At 43.4% G+C, this 17497-nt stretch overlaps 1 long non-coding RNA gene and 2 pseudogenes across 1 annotated transcript; 1 reads left to right on the top strand and 2 right to left on the bottom strand.

The window, feature by feature from the left end:
- Positions 1 to 2266: 2266 nt before the first annotated feature.
- Positions 2267 to 6328, bottom strand: LOC146183521 (uncharacterized; annotated as a pseudogene).
- A 1237-nt stretch (positions 6329 to 7565) lies between these two features.
- On the bottom strand, positions 7566 to 8308 carry LOC146183520 (uncharacterized). The gene is made up of 3 exons (XR_014708488.1): positions 8049 to 8308; positions 7833 to 7934; positions 7566 to 7660 (listed from the first exon to the last, which is right to left on the bottom strand). It is a non-coding gene; the product is annotated as an uncharacterized LOC146183520 (long non-coding RNA).
- Positions 8309 to 9793: 1485 nt separating this feature from the next.
- LOC146183519 (uncharacterized) lies at positions 9794 to 15326 on the top strand (annotated as a pseudogene).
- The last annotated feature ends 2171 nt before the right edge of the window (positions 15327 to 17497 follow it).

Below are 17497 nucleotides of genomic sequence, written 5' to 3'. Positions count from 1 at the left end.
GTTCTAGTTAGAAACAATTGGTCCTAATTGGAAACCAGGCTAGTTCGATCAGCAAAAGTAGGTGTGTTTAATTGGGATCAAGAAAATTTAAAGTTCCTTTTTTTTGGTCATCAAAGGTAAATTAAGTAGTTGTATCAATATTTAAAATGTCATTTACATGTGTGATCGTGTTGCTGTTTACATATAATTCAATTATTGCTAATTTCAGTTAAATTTCAGATACTGAGACTTGGTAAAACTATGGCAACACTGGCAACAAATTCAACATCATTAAATTTATGTATGTATGAAGACTAAACTGCGTTCAATACATGAGAAATATTTTAAAGGAAAGCGTTTCTTTTATTAACCCAATTATAAGAGTTACAGACTGGTGTTTTTAAACACAGACAGCAATGAAATAGTGTTCACAATCTAATATCAGCACACTTTATACAAAAATGCTAGTGAAAGATGTACAACTAACTATATACAAACATATACAAACATATAGAAGGGTCAGCTTCATCAAGCCGACCCTTCATGCTCCTTGCTGGAGTAGAGAAGATGTTCCATGAATAAGATTGACTCTCTTGCTCTAGCATTCAACAGCAAATGTGGTCAATAGCAATTTACCAAAATATGAACATCGTCACACTTGTTTATTATGAATAGTTTGTGAGACTGCTTTATTATCACGTCATTAACCATAGTTAAGGGTTTTGATACAGTAGAGAGGTACAGTGAAACAAACAGAATTTGCAAAAAAATTTTTAATGCAATATCAATAACACTTATTTTAGGCTTTCAATTAAACACAGAGCTGTATATATGAAAAATATTTGAGCGACAAGCATTTTATAGAGTAACACATCTGACCAAGTAGACCAAACTGATTTCCAGAGAGCATAAAAGACAATATATTGCCACCTGGTTTACCAGCTGGCAGAGAAAGAAGAGCTCGTGCAGTTGGGAGCTACGAGTGCTCACCACAAGCCTGTCTCTGTCAACTGAGCTGTGTCTATTTTAGATATTTGTGACATATTTGGTGGTGCTTTGCTGGGTAGTGGCTCAGTATTTATGTCCCGCACTCCTCCTGTCGACCTGGACTCTACCTCTGCTCGTGTTGCGACAAAAATCCATCGTGTTAGCCAAAGGAACCTCGGCCTCTCACTCGAACACGGACCTTTGGAGTCAATCTCGGGGCCTGCACTCCGAACAGCTATGCAAGGTGTGGCGCCACAGCAACTCGAGCCAGCCGCTGCAGCTGCCCCTCAACACCCTGTGCAAGGTACTCTTTACACCCTGCACACTTAGTGAGTACCGAAGTCATTCTACGGTAAATTGGAGGAAGACGTAGAAGACTGGCTCTCCCAGTTCAAGTGAGTCTGCTTTTAATCACTGGGATGACACTGCGAAGCTTAGGCACATCTTCTTCAGCCTCAAAGACGGCGCTCACATGTGGTATCAGAACCGCGAAGCGATTTGTCTTCCTGGTATGAATTTTGGCGTCGAATTCTACACGACTACATTAGTCCAGACCGCCAAGAACGAGCTAAGCGGGCAATCCAGTCTCGTTTCAAGATGCCAAATGTAACCGTCACAATGTATGTTGAAGATGTGACGCGAGTGTTCCGCCGTGCCGATCGCACCATGTGGGAGGGCAAGAAACTGCGCCACTTAATGTGCGGTGTAAAAGAGCAGCTGTTTGCTGGCTTTGTGCGCAGTCCTCCGGCTACAGTGGCCGATTTCCTGTCAAAAGCATCGACAATGAAGAAGGCCTTTCAGCAGCGGGCGAATGCTTACAATAGACCATATTTCGCTACATCCCCTATTGAGTCGCTTCCGGCTTACAAAGTCACCGGTGAATCGTTCCGCGAACTCATTCGCTCTGTGGTGCGAGACGAACTGCAAAAGCTTTGCAGTGTGTCTCAACTGCAGGGCGCCTTTAGTGCCATCATTCGCGACGAGGTACATCAAGCCATCAGGCCTCAGTCACTGGGTGATGACCTAGTCTTACTCAGCAGAGTGCAGAGTTCCAACATACGTGGATATTTTGGCACGTTCTGCCCCATTATCAGAGCCATTTGTCCCTGTACGACAAGATCCAACGCTGCCTTTGTCTACTGCACCAGCTCCGGCACTAATTTCTCCTGTATCTCAAGATCCTCTGCCATGCGTGCAGCCGACCCAGTACACTTCCACTCAACGACCACCTTGGCAAAGATAAGACATCCGGCGTGCTCCCGATTGATGGCCCCTGTGTTATCACTGTGGCGAGCCTGGCCATCTCTTTCGACAGAGCGTCTATCGTGAACTAGGCCTGCAGGGTTTTGCCCCCATCACTCGACAACCACCATGTGCACGACCCAGGGAAATCGAAGAGTATGTCGCTGAACAGCGTCTATATTCTCAGCGGCGGCTATCACAATCTCCTCCTTGTTGCCTCATCCCAGACTTTCTCATGTGGGGCACCTCGACGATCCCCTAGCACCCGCAGGGGAACTAAGACTACGGTCTCGGGGGAGGGGGGTCGCTAGAAGTCATCACGAAGTCCCCCCGACGACGCGGATGTCAACTGCCATTCAACAGTCTTGTTCGGCGCTTAGAATTTCCGCGCACAGTGTTACGATTCCCCCTGGGCCAGTGTTTTTGAGCATGTCGCCTGCGAATGTCTATGTGATGGGACAGTGCACGCCGAGGAAAATCATTCACTTTTGTTTACACATGGTATCTGTACAATCTGAACCCTCATCCACCTTCGCCAAGGACAGTCAGCGGTCCTGCTCACTAACTTTTCGCATGAACATCGACACCCATTTCGTTCTACTGCGATTGCCTTTGCTAGCCCATTTGAAGAACCTTAAGCCTGCTCTGCATCTGACACCGTGAGCCCTCCATCCGGCCCTTTCGAATGCATTGATATTAGTTCGGAGTTCGCTCATGGATGCACTTGATCATTGCATAATTTTTACTGTAGCTGTCCTGTGGTCTATATTTCCGTCTACGATAGCTTGCATGAGCACAAGTAATATGCAAACAGCAATCACTGGGAATGCAGCATTTTAATTGCGCATTTACTAGTTTCCTGCTTAGTTTCGCGAAATGTTCTGGCAATGACTTTTTTTGCTGTCTTTCGTTATTTTTTCCTCCCTCTCAGCTCGTTCCTTTCCTTCCACTCTTATGCCGCTACTTTCTTTCTCTTCCTGGGCGGTTTCATTTGTCCGACCCCAGACCGACGTTTTTCTTTTTTCATCCCTACCCTCCCCCTCAGCTCTACTGAAGACTTTTAACTGTAAACTGCTCTCCTTGCCTGCCCTGTCAGTTTTTTTTAGCCCAGATGGTTGTCCGCTGTGGACCTCTAGCTTTCCTTGGGATCCCGACATGCTAGCGGCTGTCCTTGTGTCATTGTTGGACCACATGCTTGAGGAGATCATGGTGCATTTTTTTTAGCAACCTAAGCGACACCAGCACCCCACACAGTTCGCCACGACTTCCCCACCAGAGAAAATTTGTATGAGCGACTTGCAGATACGCACATCTACCACGTGCCGAGAAGCGGCGTCTGATGTCGAAGTACCAGCTGTGCGCTTCGCCATCCCCTGTAAATGTAATTCGTAAAGCCCGTCTGCCATTCCATACATTTTATTCATTTATTTGTGTCATAATGATGTCTACTGAGCTGCTGAACCTAGAATGATGAGCTGTTTCTCAAGCCATACAGCTGAATCGAGACTATAGTAACATAATTTTTTTTTTACTTAATCGTAGACGCTCTAACAGATCTTGTATTCATCACATGCCATCCTGCTCCGAACAAGTGGTCGAGCGGCTGGCTACCAACTGTTACAGTCCCCTGTCCTAACTTAATTTTGTGGCAGAATTGAAAGCACCATTAAAGAAGCAATAAGGATCGCTAAAAAAAGAAAACTAGCATTAGAGTCTGGATCTGAGGCAGCACGTTCTTTCAAGACAAGAGAAAAGTAGGCATGCTACAATCCCTACATGCCTGACAGAGAGGAAAACATGCATGTGTATTGGAGGCCGTAGATATGTGCTGCAATGTAGTTTTCCATTCTCATAGCTCCTTTATTAGGTTCTACTATAGTACTAAATCTTGTGCCTTTACTTCATTACTTTAGAGAGTGAGAACACTAGGGACAGCCACAACAAACTTCTTCCGAGGTGCCATGAATGTGCAGATACTTGAAACTTGAGAGACCGAAACAACCTGTGCATACTGCTGATTCTCTGATACTTGATAAAAATGGTTTTGTAGAGTTCTTGGGAAATAGGTGGCTGGCAAGCACTTTAGTGGTGTCAAGATAAGGAAGGCTGAGCCATCATGGATAATCTTCTCTATCCTACCATAAGTTCATCAGAAAGTTTGGCAACAGAGTTATTTGTTTTTTTGTTGGCACTATATCCAGAGGTTGTCAAAATGGACTTGTCTATAATCATGCGCTTATACTGAAGAGCCTGGGAAGAAAATTGTCCGAAATATTGCAGGGCACCATCATGTACGATGAATGGCATTCCCATTCCAAAGAACCGCACTCCCTCTCCACAAACTGCAACAGCCTTTTGAGTGATATGGTTCTCTAATGAGGTGCAGTAATGCATGACCTTTGTGTTGTCTGTGAGGTCACTGAGTTTGGACACTGCAGTTTGCAATGCTATAGCTCGACAAATTTGCTGAGGAATACCATTAGCTGACTTTATACGAGCTTTAAGATAGCCATTTCCAGATTCAAAAGGAAATGCAGAATGGGCCCATAAAGGCCCCCACAGACGCACGCTCTTCTCAAGATGACCCAATTGATGGACATTGTAGGTCATGCTACTTTTTCCGTACAAATGTTCTGCCTTGACCGTAAATTCTAGCACTAATAAATCAATTTCATCGATGTCAGAGATGAAGATCTTCTTCTGTAACATCATGTGCAAGGATTCAACCAAAAGCACCCAGTGGCGAAGGTATCGAACACCCAAGAAGTCCTCCAAGACAGGCATGCTGTAGTAGAGAATCCAACTCTCTAGTTCCTTCACTTTCCAGAACTTTCTTTCTTTCATAGATCTTGGTAATCTACCAACATCCTTAGGTGGCCTCATTTCAAGAAGTTTTTTGTCTAATTCTGCTAGCTTGTTCCCAATGTAGAAGTCTTCCTTCGTACCTTCAAGCCAATATTCTAGAAACTGACGTCCAACTCTCAGAAGCACATAATGCATATAGTCTGGTACAAACCCCCAGACTATGTCAAAATGATCAATGTTGATTAGAGGTGATGCAGTTTTAACACCTCTAACTACTTTGCCGGTTTCAAGGACTTCTTCCGTATCTTTAATCATCTTCATTTTTGTCCTTTCTGGAGGGCCATCTTTCCTAGTAGGATATTTGATAGAGCCCCCATGTCGCTCCCCCAGGATGCAAACACCAGTTGCACCCATAATAGCCATTGAACTGTAGAATTCCCTGCATTGGGGCTCTAGCCACTGAATCTACAGCGCAGCATATACAGAATGCTTTTAAAACTTGTGTGGCACCCTTGTACAGCAATTTGAATCCCTGCACTGACAAATCATTGATCTAGTGAACGAAAACATTTTGAAATATATCCATTTTTGGTTTTGACTTTCCAAACCACAGTGTTGCCAATACTATCTTCTTCATTCGAACTGTGGGAGGAAGTTCATTCACAGTTAGCTGGATAGGCCAGATGGCAGTCGATGAAAAGGAAAACACTGGAGCACCATCAGTGTTAAGTGTCATGCTCACTCTATGGCCGCAGTCAGCAGTAGCCGCAACAAAGCTTCTATACATTTCCTCATCTACTACATCCATGAGAGTGTCGATGGAAGGGGCTGAGTTAAATCTAAGAACTCTCCGGACTTCAAAATATTTTGCAACTGTGAGCGTACCTCAAAAGTTACAAAGAATGGCGCCTCCGATAGGCTAGACACATTGCATACTTTGGTGCAATGTGGACATGTAAAGGATTGACATTTGCTCTCCAGAAGGCCAATGTAATAAAAGCAATGTACGCAGTAAAAATGAAAAGTCATACTACTGCTTGCATCTTGCAATGCCTGACTAATCATGTAGCTCGACTCAGGCAAAATTGGTCGACTGAAGGTACAATTTAACATTTTGACAAGGTTTGAAAAGCCTGTAAAGCTGAGGTTGCTGCTGATGGAAAACTTTAGTGCCATTAGCAGCAATTCTCCCTTGGATACAACAGCATGGTCCTGGATAACCTCTTCAAATAAACATGCAAAAGGGTCTTCCCAGGTTGTCATGCTCTTGCCTTGGTGGACACTCGTTTTCATCGAGTCCCTCGTCTTCAGTGCACGAGTCCTGGAAAAGTGATAGTATTTATTATAATGTACTGTATAACAGTGAAGCTAATTTAATACCTTCAAATATAGCGGGGGCAAAATTTCAGCACGAGCTTTGCACTTTGTCCTTTCAGGGCATTGCAAATCATGTTCAAGGCTATGCGAGGCAAATGACAATATTTTGTTTTCAAGAAAACAAAACCAATCAGAATGTTAGCTATGTTACGTAAGGGAATGCTCAAAAGAGGGGAATTGTTTTTGTCTTTTCGGCCCTCCATCGAGATGAAATGAACAAAACTCGATGCTTCACCTCGCTGTATCTCTAAACAGCAGTGAAATGTTATTAAGTTCAGTTACCCCTGCATGGACTGCCCAACGTGTGCAAAGTCTCTTTACCAATATTCATCTTTCCAGGCTACCCATTGTCAAATTCAGGGGCAGAAGTTAGGTTTTTTATGTAAATATTTTGGGGCGCAAGACAACTCTCAATAGGCACAAATGTGATATTGGGCTATATACTGAAGTGTTTAATTATGTGAACCCAGTCACAGCTGGAAAACTAAGAATTCTCCTTTCACGGTTCACAATTAGTAATCGCAGCGGTTCAGCGGTTACAACACTTGACTGCTCAACCCAAAGATGCAGGACCAAATCTTGGTCGCAGAGCCGCTTTTGGTTGCAGGGCAAAAAGCAAAGCACACGTGTGTTACTGTGCAATGTACTACGCAATGTCAGTGCACAAGAAACCTAGGTAATAGAAATTTCCAAAGCACTCAACTACGGCCCTAGTAGCCAGAGTTGGTTTGGGATGGTAAAGCCCACAAACCAAACCAACTATAGAATTTAAGTTATTTGCTAGGCTGCCTGCTAGGGTATCATATTACTTGTTGAGAAGCATTGGGTAAGCCTTTGAACAGCAGCTGGTATTTGGTAGTAGTTCCTTCATAGAGGTTTATCCAGCCCTCTGCAGCTTTTTTCTGCATGGTTCTAGGCAGTTAACATGGATATCTCACAAAACTACTTTTAAGAATACTTACGATGACATTTGTAGAGTCACTGTCACAGCTCATGTCCACAATGTGTAGATCTTTGCTAGCATGCCCAGTGAATGCTTGCTCTTCTGGAGACACCTGGCATAGATAGAGCAAAAGAATAGGAAAATGTCACTGCAGTTCAAATCACCTAAGAAAGAAGGTCGTTTAGAGTCACAGTAATTGAAGCCTGAAGTTTGGCCAAGTTTGCCGCTACAAACCTTTTCACTCGTAGAGTTGCTGCCCGAAAGTGAACTTTGTGCACATTCTTCCCCAGATGTATGCGACACAGGTGTTCGGTGTCCTGAAGACACCTAAAGCAAAGCAGGCAGGCAATCATGAAAGCTGTTTTCATCATAGTTTTGGCACCTACAGCAAAGCAGAATGAGTGCAATCGTGCTGTTTACATTTAGAACCACAATTCAGTCTGAAACTTGCATAAGCTGTTTACAAACATCCTCCAAAAATTCCCAAGAAAATACTTACACGGTCGCTGGCAGAGTCACTTTCCAAGCTTAAATCTGAACTTTCAAGACGTCTGCTACTCTGGGCATGCCTCGTGGGTGCTGGCTGTTGTGATGACACCAGCTGTGACAAAGATGAGATTTAGTCACAATGAGATCAATTCTGAACTTAAAAAAAAAAACTAAACATTTGCCTACAAACTACCCAAATATAAAACATTTACAAAAGCACACTTACAAGATCAGTCGTGGAGTCACTGTCCGATTGCGAACTTTGTGCGCATTCTCCACTAGAAGTGCGCGATGCAGGTGCTTGCTTTTCTGAAGGCTCCTAAAGCCAAATAGAAAAGGGTAATCAGGAAAGCACCACTGAAGAACACTGATGGAAGCAGTGTGCATATGCCAACGCCAACAGTAACGCGACCATCAAAACTGCAAGATGTGCTTGCAAGACCCTCGCCTCTCTGTCTACATGGGCTGATTGACCACGCTGGAAAGCAGTTCTTCCACCCCATGTGTGCTCAGTGTTACTTTTGGTGCACCTGTACTCTGAACATGCATATTGGATAGATGTCTAAAACATTTCGTGGCAAACATGGTACGGTTATTTAAAGGAACTGAATTGCGCAGCTCCGCACGGTATATATCGAATGCACAAACTGAACCTGTGCACGCTAAAGATACTAGTATGACGCGCTAAAAAGCTATATACCTTTTATTTTCGGCAAATTCACTTGAAAAAGTGTAAAAAATCTGCCTCAGAACCGATCATCGGACACTGCTTATAATGAGCAGGATACAAATCAGGATGGGTGCGCCCAGGGATGGTTCGCAGTTGCTCAAGGTCGGGATATAACCGCATAGGCAGCAAACCAGTCCTTGTAGCTACTCGGTGATAAAGGTATCCTGCTTTTTTTTCTTTTCCCAACTAGGGGGGGGGGGGGAGGGGGTCAGAGATCGTGAAAGTGATTGTACACGCACTACGATGCGTTCGCTAAACGTCTACGCACGACGCAGCCACAAAAACGTGTCAGTTCGCGACAGTCGAGGGGATCTGACCAATTTGACACCCGATCGTTGCTTGTGATCAGCGGACTCAGCACATTGGCTTGGCTTGTTTTCGCTAGCATTTTGTTTATGTGTCAGTAGAGGGGCCGAGTATAATATTTGCCCGCATGCCCTTCTGTCTAAAACGTCAAACGATAGTTCAAAAATTTGCTTCAGTCCCAGTAGCAGCCTCATGCTTGCAAACGAATCACTCGTTAATCGCCACGCACTATTGCTTGTTCCTTGTTCCCACATGAAAAAATCTGAGCGCGTATCTAATTCGGCGAACCTGCCAAAATTCGCCCTTAAGCAAACGATCACCACACAACTCCGGCCTGTCCTAGCTGCCGAGGTCGACGCAGCGCGCTAGGTGGTGTTCGTCGTGTGTAGTATAAGCTCCCCTTTTAGCGAGCACGACGTCTTGCGTATACAATCACTCTTGCAATAATCACTCATACGGTAAACACTCTTTGCGTGCACTATGTATCGTAGTGCATACCTCATCAATATTCGAAGACTTGTCACGCTCGTATCTTGTCGACCTCGGGAGCGTTTCTTCAGAGCCGGGAAATAAATGTTGCTTATATCATTTCTTCTTCCGTTTCCTTGAACGCTTGGGTCGTTCTAAAATATCGTAGTGAAATAGACGTTCCAGTGTCAATGAAGATGGCTTATCGTCCATCTTGTCTGACCCGCTACCACGCCGACGCAGACACGAAGGAATACAGCTATCAAGCTTAACTATTATTCGTAACGCAGGATCAGAATGAGCTTCCCGATTTACTACTACGGCTATTTAACGCCACCAGGTGGTATGAGACGATAATGCACACACGGAAAGTCGACCCTGTGGAACAATACCACTGTAATGTGGTCAAGCTCGCGGCCGCCATGAACTGATGTCCATAGTGATCTTACACTGAAGCGAAATGAAAGGGTGAATTTTGTTTTTTAATTCCACTTTAGAATACATTTTAATTTAAAACCAAGTTAAATAAATATTTTGCGACAGCTTGCTTTGAGACGCTCGGAGGATTTGGACCAAATGGGAGATTGTCAAGACGTCAAGATCGACCATATGGTCCCTGAAATATATCGACACCATCCAATACAATCCATGCGACTTCTTTTCTTTGTTGTTTTTAATCCTTGCATCGTGTGGCCGTATCGGGTCCGTTGTTTAGGATGATTACGCATGCATGTGTGCGGTAAGAAGATGATTTAACGCAGGCGATTGTGTCGGTGCACGATATAAGAGACTTTAAACCGAAGGCGCCAACCGATTTTATCGACGGTGCTCGGTACTACGTGAGGTGGTCAAACGGAAAGGACCACGAGGACGACGACTTCTACAAAGCCAGAATTTTGCTCTTGGGAGGTAAGTCGATATTTTCATGCCTGCAGTAGCTATGTAAACAGCCGCTGCACACCCTCATTGCCCGCCACGGTGGCGTAGTGATTAGGGCGGTCGACTGCTATACCCAAAGCTGCGGGATCGACTCCCGGCCGCAGCGGCTGAGCGGCCGCTTTTTGATGGAGGCGAAAAGCAACGCGCCCTTGTACTGTGTGATGTCAATGCACGTTAAAAGAACCTCAGGTGGTCGAAATTTCCGCAGCCCTCCACTGCGGCGTTTCTCATTGCCCAAGTCGTTTTTTTTTCTTGCCAACTCCTGTCACTGCGGCATTTCCTTAAAAACAGTTTGTGGACTGCAACTACATTCTTGTTCTTACAGTATCTCGGGCCGACGTCGAAGCGAAGATGGCCAAGAACAGACTAAGAATAAAAAAAGTCTGGATTTCAGAATCATCTGAAGATGAAGTTTTTCCAGAGGAGAACGTACGAAAGCAAGAAAAAGTAAAAAGATGTATTTATAACTAAGAAGTCTGAAGTTTTTTGTGCATATTTAAAGTACTTATACCAAGTTTTCCGTTTGTTTATTCTTTTTTTTTCAATGTAGAAGCTATTGAAAGGAAAACAGGACACCTCCACCAAGTCCGACCTGTTGAAAATGCTGGAAACAAAGAAAAAACATCAAAAAAGAAGAATGCCGACCAACACCGAAAACGGCCGAGAGAGACTTCCCCAGAATTCGTCGCTTCAGCCGAGCCCAAGAAAAGATCCTCCAGGGATGAGCTTGTAAGCTTAAAGAGGCAGTTAGATGCAAAGGATGAGGAGCTGACTAAGCTTCGGAACCTGAATATGCAGCTTCAGGAAGCATTGTTGAAGAAAATGGAAGGTGAGAACAATTAAAATATTCACTGTTTTGCTTTTGGTGATTTAGAATGTGGAATACCTATCTTGATTCATTTATTGAAGGGCAGTGATGTAGTGCATATCACACAGTTGAGCTGACATATACCTTGTTTTTAGTGTTCTTCAGCACATACTGATCCTATTTCTGCTATTGTTTGGTTGCCAAGGAAGCACCGTTACGATTTGGGAGGTCACTGATGTTTTTCTCGATTTGGAATGTACATTTCTGATTGTTTTAGACAAGCACGACAAGTCAAACCATGGACTACATGTGCCATTTGCCTCAAGGCAGCCCATGGCTGATGGTAAGGGGCATAGGAAACAAATATTTTTGGTCTTATATACAGCATGTTCTTGGTGCACTTGCTTTGCTGCTGCAACTTTATCCGAAATTCCATGGAAGCACTGTTACATTTTGGAGATTTATATTTAAAATGTAAATTTTTGATTCTTTCGGGCACGGCAACCACACAGCCAACACATGATGCACTGGACATACCATTCACCTCAAGGCAGGTCATGACTAATGGTAAGGAGTATAGTAAATGTTCTAGCTAGCACACAGCATGTAATTTCTGCTGCATCTTTAAATCCGAAATTTCTTCCAGCCATCAGTTTGTACATCAAAATCATTTTATCATGCTGAAAAAGCGGTCTATCAGTCGCAGGCATCATACTGTGAAACCAAATTGTTTGTTTTAGTGTACAGAAATATAGCAGATCATGAAATAACTGTCAGCCACAGCAGAATTCACACCCACATTGCAGTCGGAACGTGATACCTCAAACTAATGCGTTAGATTCTTGGCCATGGTCCCAAAAGTATATTCCATGCTTACATGTGTATTTATAGTACAGATAGCATTACTGTACATTACTGCGCACATGGGTGTTTTTTTTTTATACAGTAATGCAGGATTATAAAAAAACTACACTCCCATAAACTTGCTTTTGCATGAATGCTAGGTGCTGAATTTCCAGTAAAACTGTTTGTAAACCACCCTCTGTATTTCAACAAAACCAACTGGAAATTCAAGGTCTTACTCCTGAATCAAGAGTTTAGCTGATCAGAGGTGAGAGAAAAAATGTTTTTGATGCTACATCTTTTTTTCAGCACCCAAAGAACGGCCCCTTTATGATAGGCCACTGCAACAAGAGAAGAGTGGCTCTCGAGAAAGGCTTGTGGATGCATGTGAAGAAGGCATGGTAAGAACAATTTGTTTTTTAAACAGTGGGACACAGTTGTCTCCATTTAAAAAATATCTTCACGGCTCCCTGCGACTCCTGATTTGAAGATTTTTGTTGATACAGTGTATAGTAATTTATTCTGTTCCTTCTAGCATAACAAATGTATAGTCACTCCTTAAAGGTTGTTATATGTCGACTTGTTTTTGTTGAAAGGTTTTTTCGCAATGTTTTCTAAACTTTGAAGGTAAACCTGGGACAAGGCATCATTATTTCCGAAGCTGCCTGGCAGGGCATATCGAAGACCACCAAAAACACAATCTTCGTTAAGGAGCTGGCTGTTGCACTCTATGGTCCAAAGGAGCTAATGGAGAGGTCGGCCAAGGGTAAGCATTAGCCTTAATTTTATAGGTTCTGATTAACGAATATTTTGCAGCTTTCTGAACTCTTGACCAATATAAGCTCATTGAAAGACAACTTTGTGTCATTGGATGTCTAAACCAAGAATTTTAACCCGGGAAGCGATGCTGGGCTTCCATTTTGTTGTCTTTGAAAGCATTGAAATGATTTCGCTCTTCCTTCTGATTAGCTAGATATCCTGTGACACCCTGCAAGTAGTGTGTGTGAGAACAGCTATAAATTGTTTGCTGCTACCAGATATGAAGCTGTCTCTCATAGCCTGAGTCGCTTTGGGACGTTAAACCCCACAAACCAAACCAAACCAGATATGAAGCTGTATTGATGTTTTGGTAATTGTTTTCTTTTTTCACTATAAAAGGGTTACAGAACTCGAATTTCAATGCAGTGATCATGCAGAAGTTTGTTTTTCCACGGGAAATCCACGAAAAAAACGTCGCCACAAGTTGTGGTGGAGCTTTTGGCTTAGCTGGAGACATCACCAGCATATCTAGTCAATGAGGGATGCTTTGGAAAATAATGAAATGGAAAGCGGGGCATAAGTGTTACTTGTTTCAAATAGTGTGAGAATTTTAAATTTCTTTTCGAATATTATTAACTTTTCAGGAGCTTGAGATATGAGTGTTATCTCCATGTTTAAGCTTGTTTTGTAACCTTCCATTTGCATAACTATGACAGGCAACTATTTTCAGCGACAAGGAGATCACTAGAGTGCTGCTGATATTTCTTATGAGGCAGATGTGTAGAAGTGCTGGTATCAGTAAATGAAACCTGTCACAAAGTCTGAGCAGAAAAAGTCAACAGCTCAATCCACTCTGCTGCCTTTCAGAATCACCATGTATGCTTATTCTGATACTCAGCAATTTTAGCTTATTACCGCTGACACTCTTCTACTGAACTTAAATTTTGTTTTTATTGTTCCAAGGACGGCACTGCCCAAAATTTCCAACCCAGCCAAAAAGGCAGCCGATCTCTCCACGAAAGCTTGCAGTGATCCAAGGTATGTGGCCGATTTCACTGTTGGTCACACATGTTTGTTCCTGTTTGTATATGGTAGACGTAATGAATGTGTCAGTTATTTTTTATGCTGGGCGGTGTTATGGAGGTACGTAAAAATTTTTAGGTTGCCTATCATACCTGCACACTTCCTAAAATATTTTTCAAAAGTGCAGTTTCACAATATTTGTAGTTCTAAGAACATACCAATAACAGTTGTATGATTTATGTGTTACCTTATCACTGTTTTCAGCATTTGTTGTCGATCCTCTGTCCTATATTTGACAGGGTACGTCAAGTGTTCTCGTTTAAATGAGGTCCTATATAAATTCCCTTTAAAGGGTACGAACCAAACATTATTGTCCACAATTTGTTCATCAACACTTGAGGTCCCTGGACATTAGGCCATTAAAGGATTTTCAGCATCCGGATTTGACAGTCCTGAGCTTTAGGAATCCTCAGGTATAGATTTTATTGCATTCTCGGAGTCTAACCCTGGAAAATAGAGATTGACAAATTGTATGCTGCATTGTAGAGACTTTTAGCACAACTGAGCTTAATTTTTGGACCCAATAATTGCACATCCATTTCATTTACCAAGGTCAGACAAGCGATAGGTAGTCCATCACTCGTCGCTCCAGTGCAAAAATTTTTGAGCTAGCTTCTTTAACAGCGGAGATATTGATGATTGAAAATGATGCTCCTCTGTCGTCTTGACTCATATGCTCAGAGGCACCAGAAAAAATAAAAGGAACGGCTTGTGCACTGCACTCGCCCATGAAAAACATCATGAGTTGATGTTTAGTTTATCAACATCCCGTTGCAGGGCCCCTTTTGCTAGTCTTGAGTTTCTCCCTCCTGCAAAATCGTCGATCACTGCTTTTCTTTCTTTCTCATCCGCCTTTGCTCCGATATGGACACCGAGCTCGAAGTGCAACTACCGTCAACAGAAAAATGCGGCAGCAATCGATCAGAAACATGCACGAAAGTAATGATGGAGCTTTTGCATGCACGAGAGGCACGCGCAGCAACATGAGCAGACGACTTTCCGTGTGTTCCCGTGATGTCATGGCCTCTTTGGTGGCAGCGAATGGCAGCCTCCGGTGGCTGCCATTCGCTGCAACCGGAGGCTGCCACTCATGTGTACTCATGATGTATACCATCCCAGAGAATAGTTTCAAAATTCACTGCTATGCACTACGAATCAGGGCGCGAATTTCAAGATTTTTTATAAAAATTATTGCTGGCTCTATTTTGAGCAGCGATACTTTCGGTAAATGCTAAAAAAGCACTCATTCCACACATTTACCAAGTTCGGTGCCAGATTTCCTCCTTTCCAATAGGTAGCATTTGCTACTACAATGCTTCATCCCGACATAATACAGCTTTCTTGCTAGTGGGGCACTTAATACTCACACACTAAAGCTTGCAGTAGATGTGGTTTTCTAAAAACTCAAATGTTTGCTAAATGAACTGTATTTTACTCTAGACTGTTACAGGGAAAGGCTGCAAGCCATGGGTATGTCTATTCAAATGGCGCGAGAGTCTGCTATCAGAAATGTCACCGGACTCATCAATGAGAAGATTGGCGACCTCAGAAGGCAGGCAAGGAGGTAAATGGAATAAAACAGTTTATGCTGGTTTGTACTATGTGACATTTCAAAACTCAGCTAACCTCATGATTGCATCTCTTACACTTGTATTTACTGCGCAGAGAACAAGCTGCTGCAGAAGCAACTATGCCAGGGGCATCTGCAACAGCTGCTGCAGAGGACATCCAAAGCATGTGTAAAGATAGTTCAGGAACATATTAGTGCAATTTAAAAATTTTAGCATTCAACTGCCATGTTTTGGACATCCAATTTATTATGGCATCATTTATTTCAGAACAAGGAGCACACTGCAGCAGAAGATAAATATACTGTGTTGTTAAATATTTTCTCTCTCTTTATTTCAAATAAGTTGGTGCAGACAACTCTGAGCCTATATAAATATAATTAAAGGATCAAGTAGCCCTGTAAAACCAATATGTGGAAGGAATTGATCTTACAATTGATTACACATTTTAAATAATTACAGCATATGGGTCGTGATAGTTCCCCTGGTGAGAACCCATTGCAATGGAAACTTAATTGGAACCCATTGGTTTCATGATACGAAACCTTTGATTCTATAATAGAAACCTACTGGCTTTGTAGTGGGAAACCATTGGCTACGTAATGGGAACCTGCTGGCTTTGTTGTAAGAACCCATTGGATCTTTAGCGGAAAACCATTAGCTCTGTAGTGGGAACCTTCTGGCTTTGTTGTAGGAACCCATTGGATCTTTAGTGGGAAATCATTAACTCTGTAGTGGGAAACCATTGGCTATGTGATGGGAACCTACTGGCTTTGTTGTAGGAACCCATTGGATCTCTAGCGGGAAACCATTAGCTCTGTAGGGGGATCCCATTGGCCTTGCAATGGGAACCAGTTGGTATCATCCAATTGGAACCAGCTGGAATCGTCCAGCTGGTGTCCGAAAACCTAACTGGTTCGAGTTGGAATTTTTCCAATTGGAACCAATGGACTTTTTCAGCTGGATTATTAAGATTCAAAATGGCTGCAGTGCGGCTGCTACGGCTGGACGTACATGATAGACCCCTTCGAGCATGGAAAACGTGCAACTGTTTTTCTGTACCCCTTCGTGTTGATGCAGAGGTGGAACGCGTCCTCTCCGTCCTCTTGGAGTTGTTTAGTGACTGGGAACTTGTGTCGACGTTCTTCCGTTGCTCTTTGGACTGCCATGCGAGTCGCGCTGGCTTCGTCGGCTTGAGGTGAGCTTGAACATTTTCGCTATTCTTTTGCGCGGGTGCTTTGCTATGATACGTCTCTCGTGTATTAAACGGTGAATGCAGTAAAAAAAAACTAATAATAATAGTGCGCGGAACGTTGTGATGCTCTTCATCAGCGGTTTGTTTGTGCTATGATACCGGGCGATACAGAATAATTGATGGCGCGTTTCCGAAGCCATTTCTTGGTTGCCGTATTTGTCGTCGACTTTGTTGCGACGCACACAATTTTTTTTTTCGTTTTCCCTGTTGTGTGTACTGGCACCGTATATCCCACGGGGGCCTTTAGTGGTGTGACTACGGCTAAACGCGGCACGAACTGCCGGTTTCAAACCTCGCATGAGTCTCGCTTGTTAATCGCCTGTTTCTTTCCGCTAAGGGTGTAAAATGGGGCGTACAGCTCAAACATGCGTTCGTACCGCTACATGTAGGTTCTAAATCAAGAGCAATTAAAACGTGTGTCACAAGTGAAACACGTACGTCTTGTTTCCAGCCGCCATTCTCCGGAAGATGGGCCTGGCGTGAATACATCAAAGCTTTGGGAGGCTTCCAACGCGTCGTGGGCGCCATCTATTGCACTCTCTTCAAGATCCTAGTGCTGGGCTGCATCTGAGAGCGTGCACAAACCAACAGATCGTCTTCGCATTAGTGCTTCAGTGATTTTGCGCTGTTCAAACAGCGCTTGTTCTGCCATCTCAGGTAGCAGCTCGCAAGTAGCCCGTTGATGGTTAGATGTTTATACGTCCCCGCTGCTTTCGGTGTCAACGCTGTGTGCTTATTGTGTGGAGCCCTTCACAGCGTCACCAGAAGTGAGACTAGTTGCACGTCCTACGGACCATCCGATGCAAGACCGCAGAACATGTACAGTTAATCCAGCGGACGTCCAAGAGCAGACATACGGACTATTCTCGGACGTTTCATAGTAGCATGCATACCTAGCAAATCCGCGTGGTTTCTA

This window comes from Amblyomma maculatum, chromosome 7, assembly GCF_055883805.1.
Source record: "Amblyomma maculatum isolate TAMU_Amacu chromosome 7, ASM5588380v1, whole genome shotgun sequence".
Lineage (NCBI taxonomy): Eukaryota > Metazoa > Arthropoda > Arachnida > Ixodida > Ixodidae > Amblyomma > Amblyomma maculatum.
This window is presented reverse-complemented; position numbering and strand designations above follow the sequence as displayed.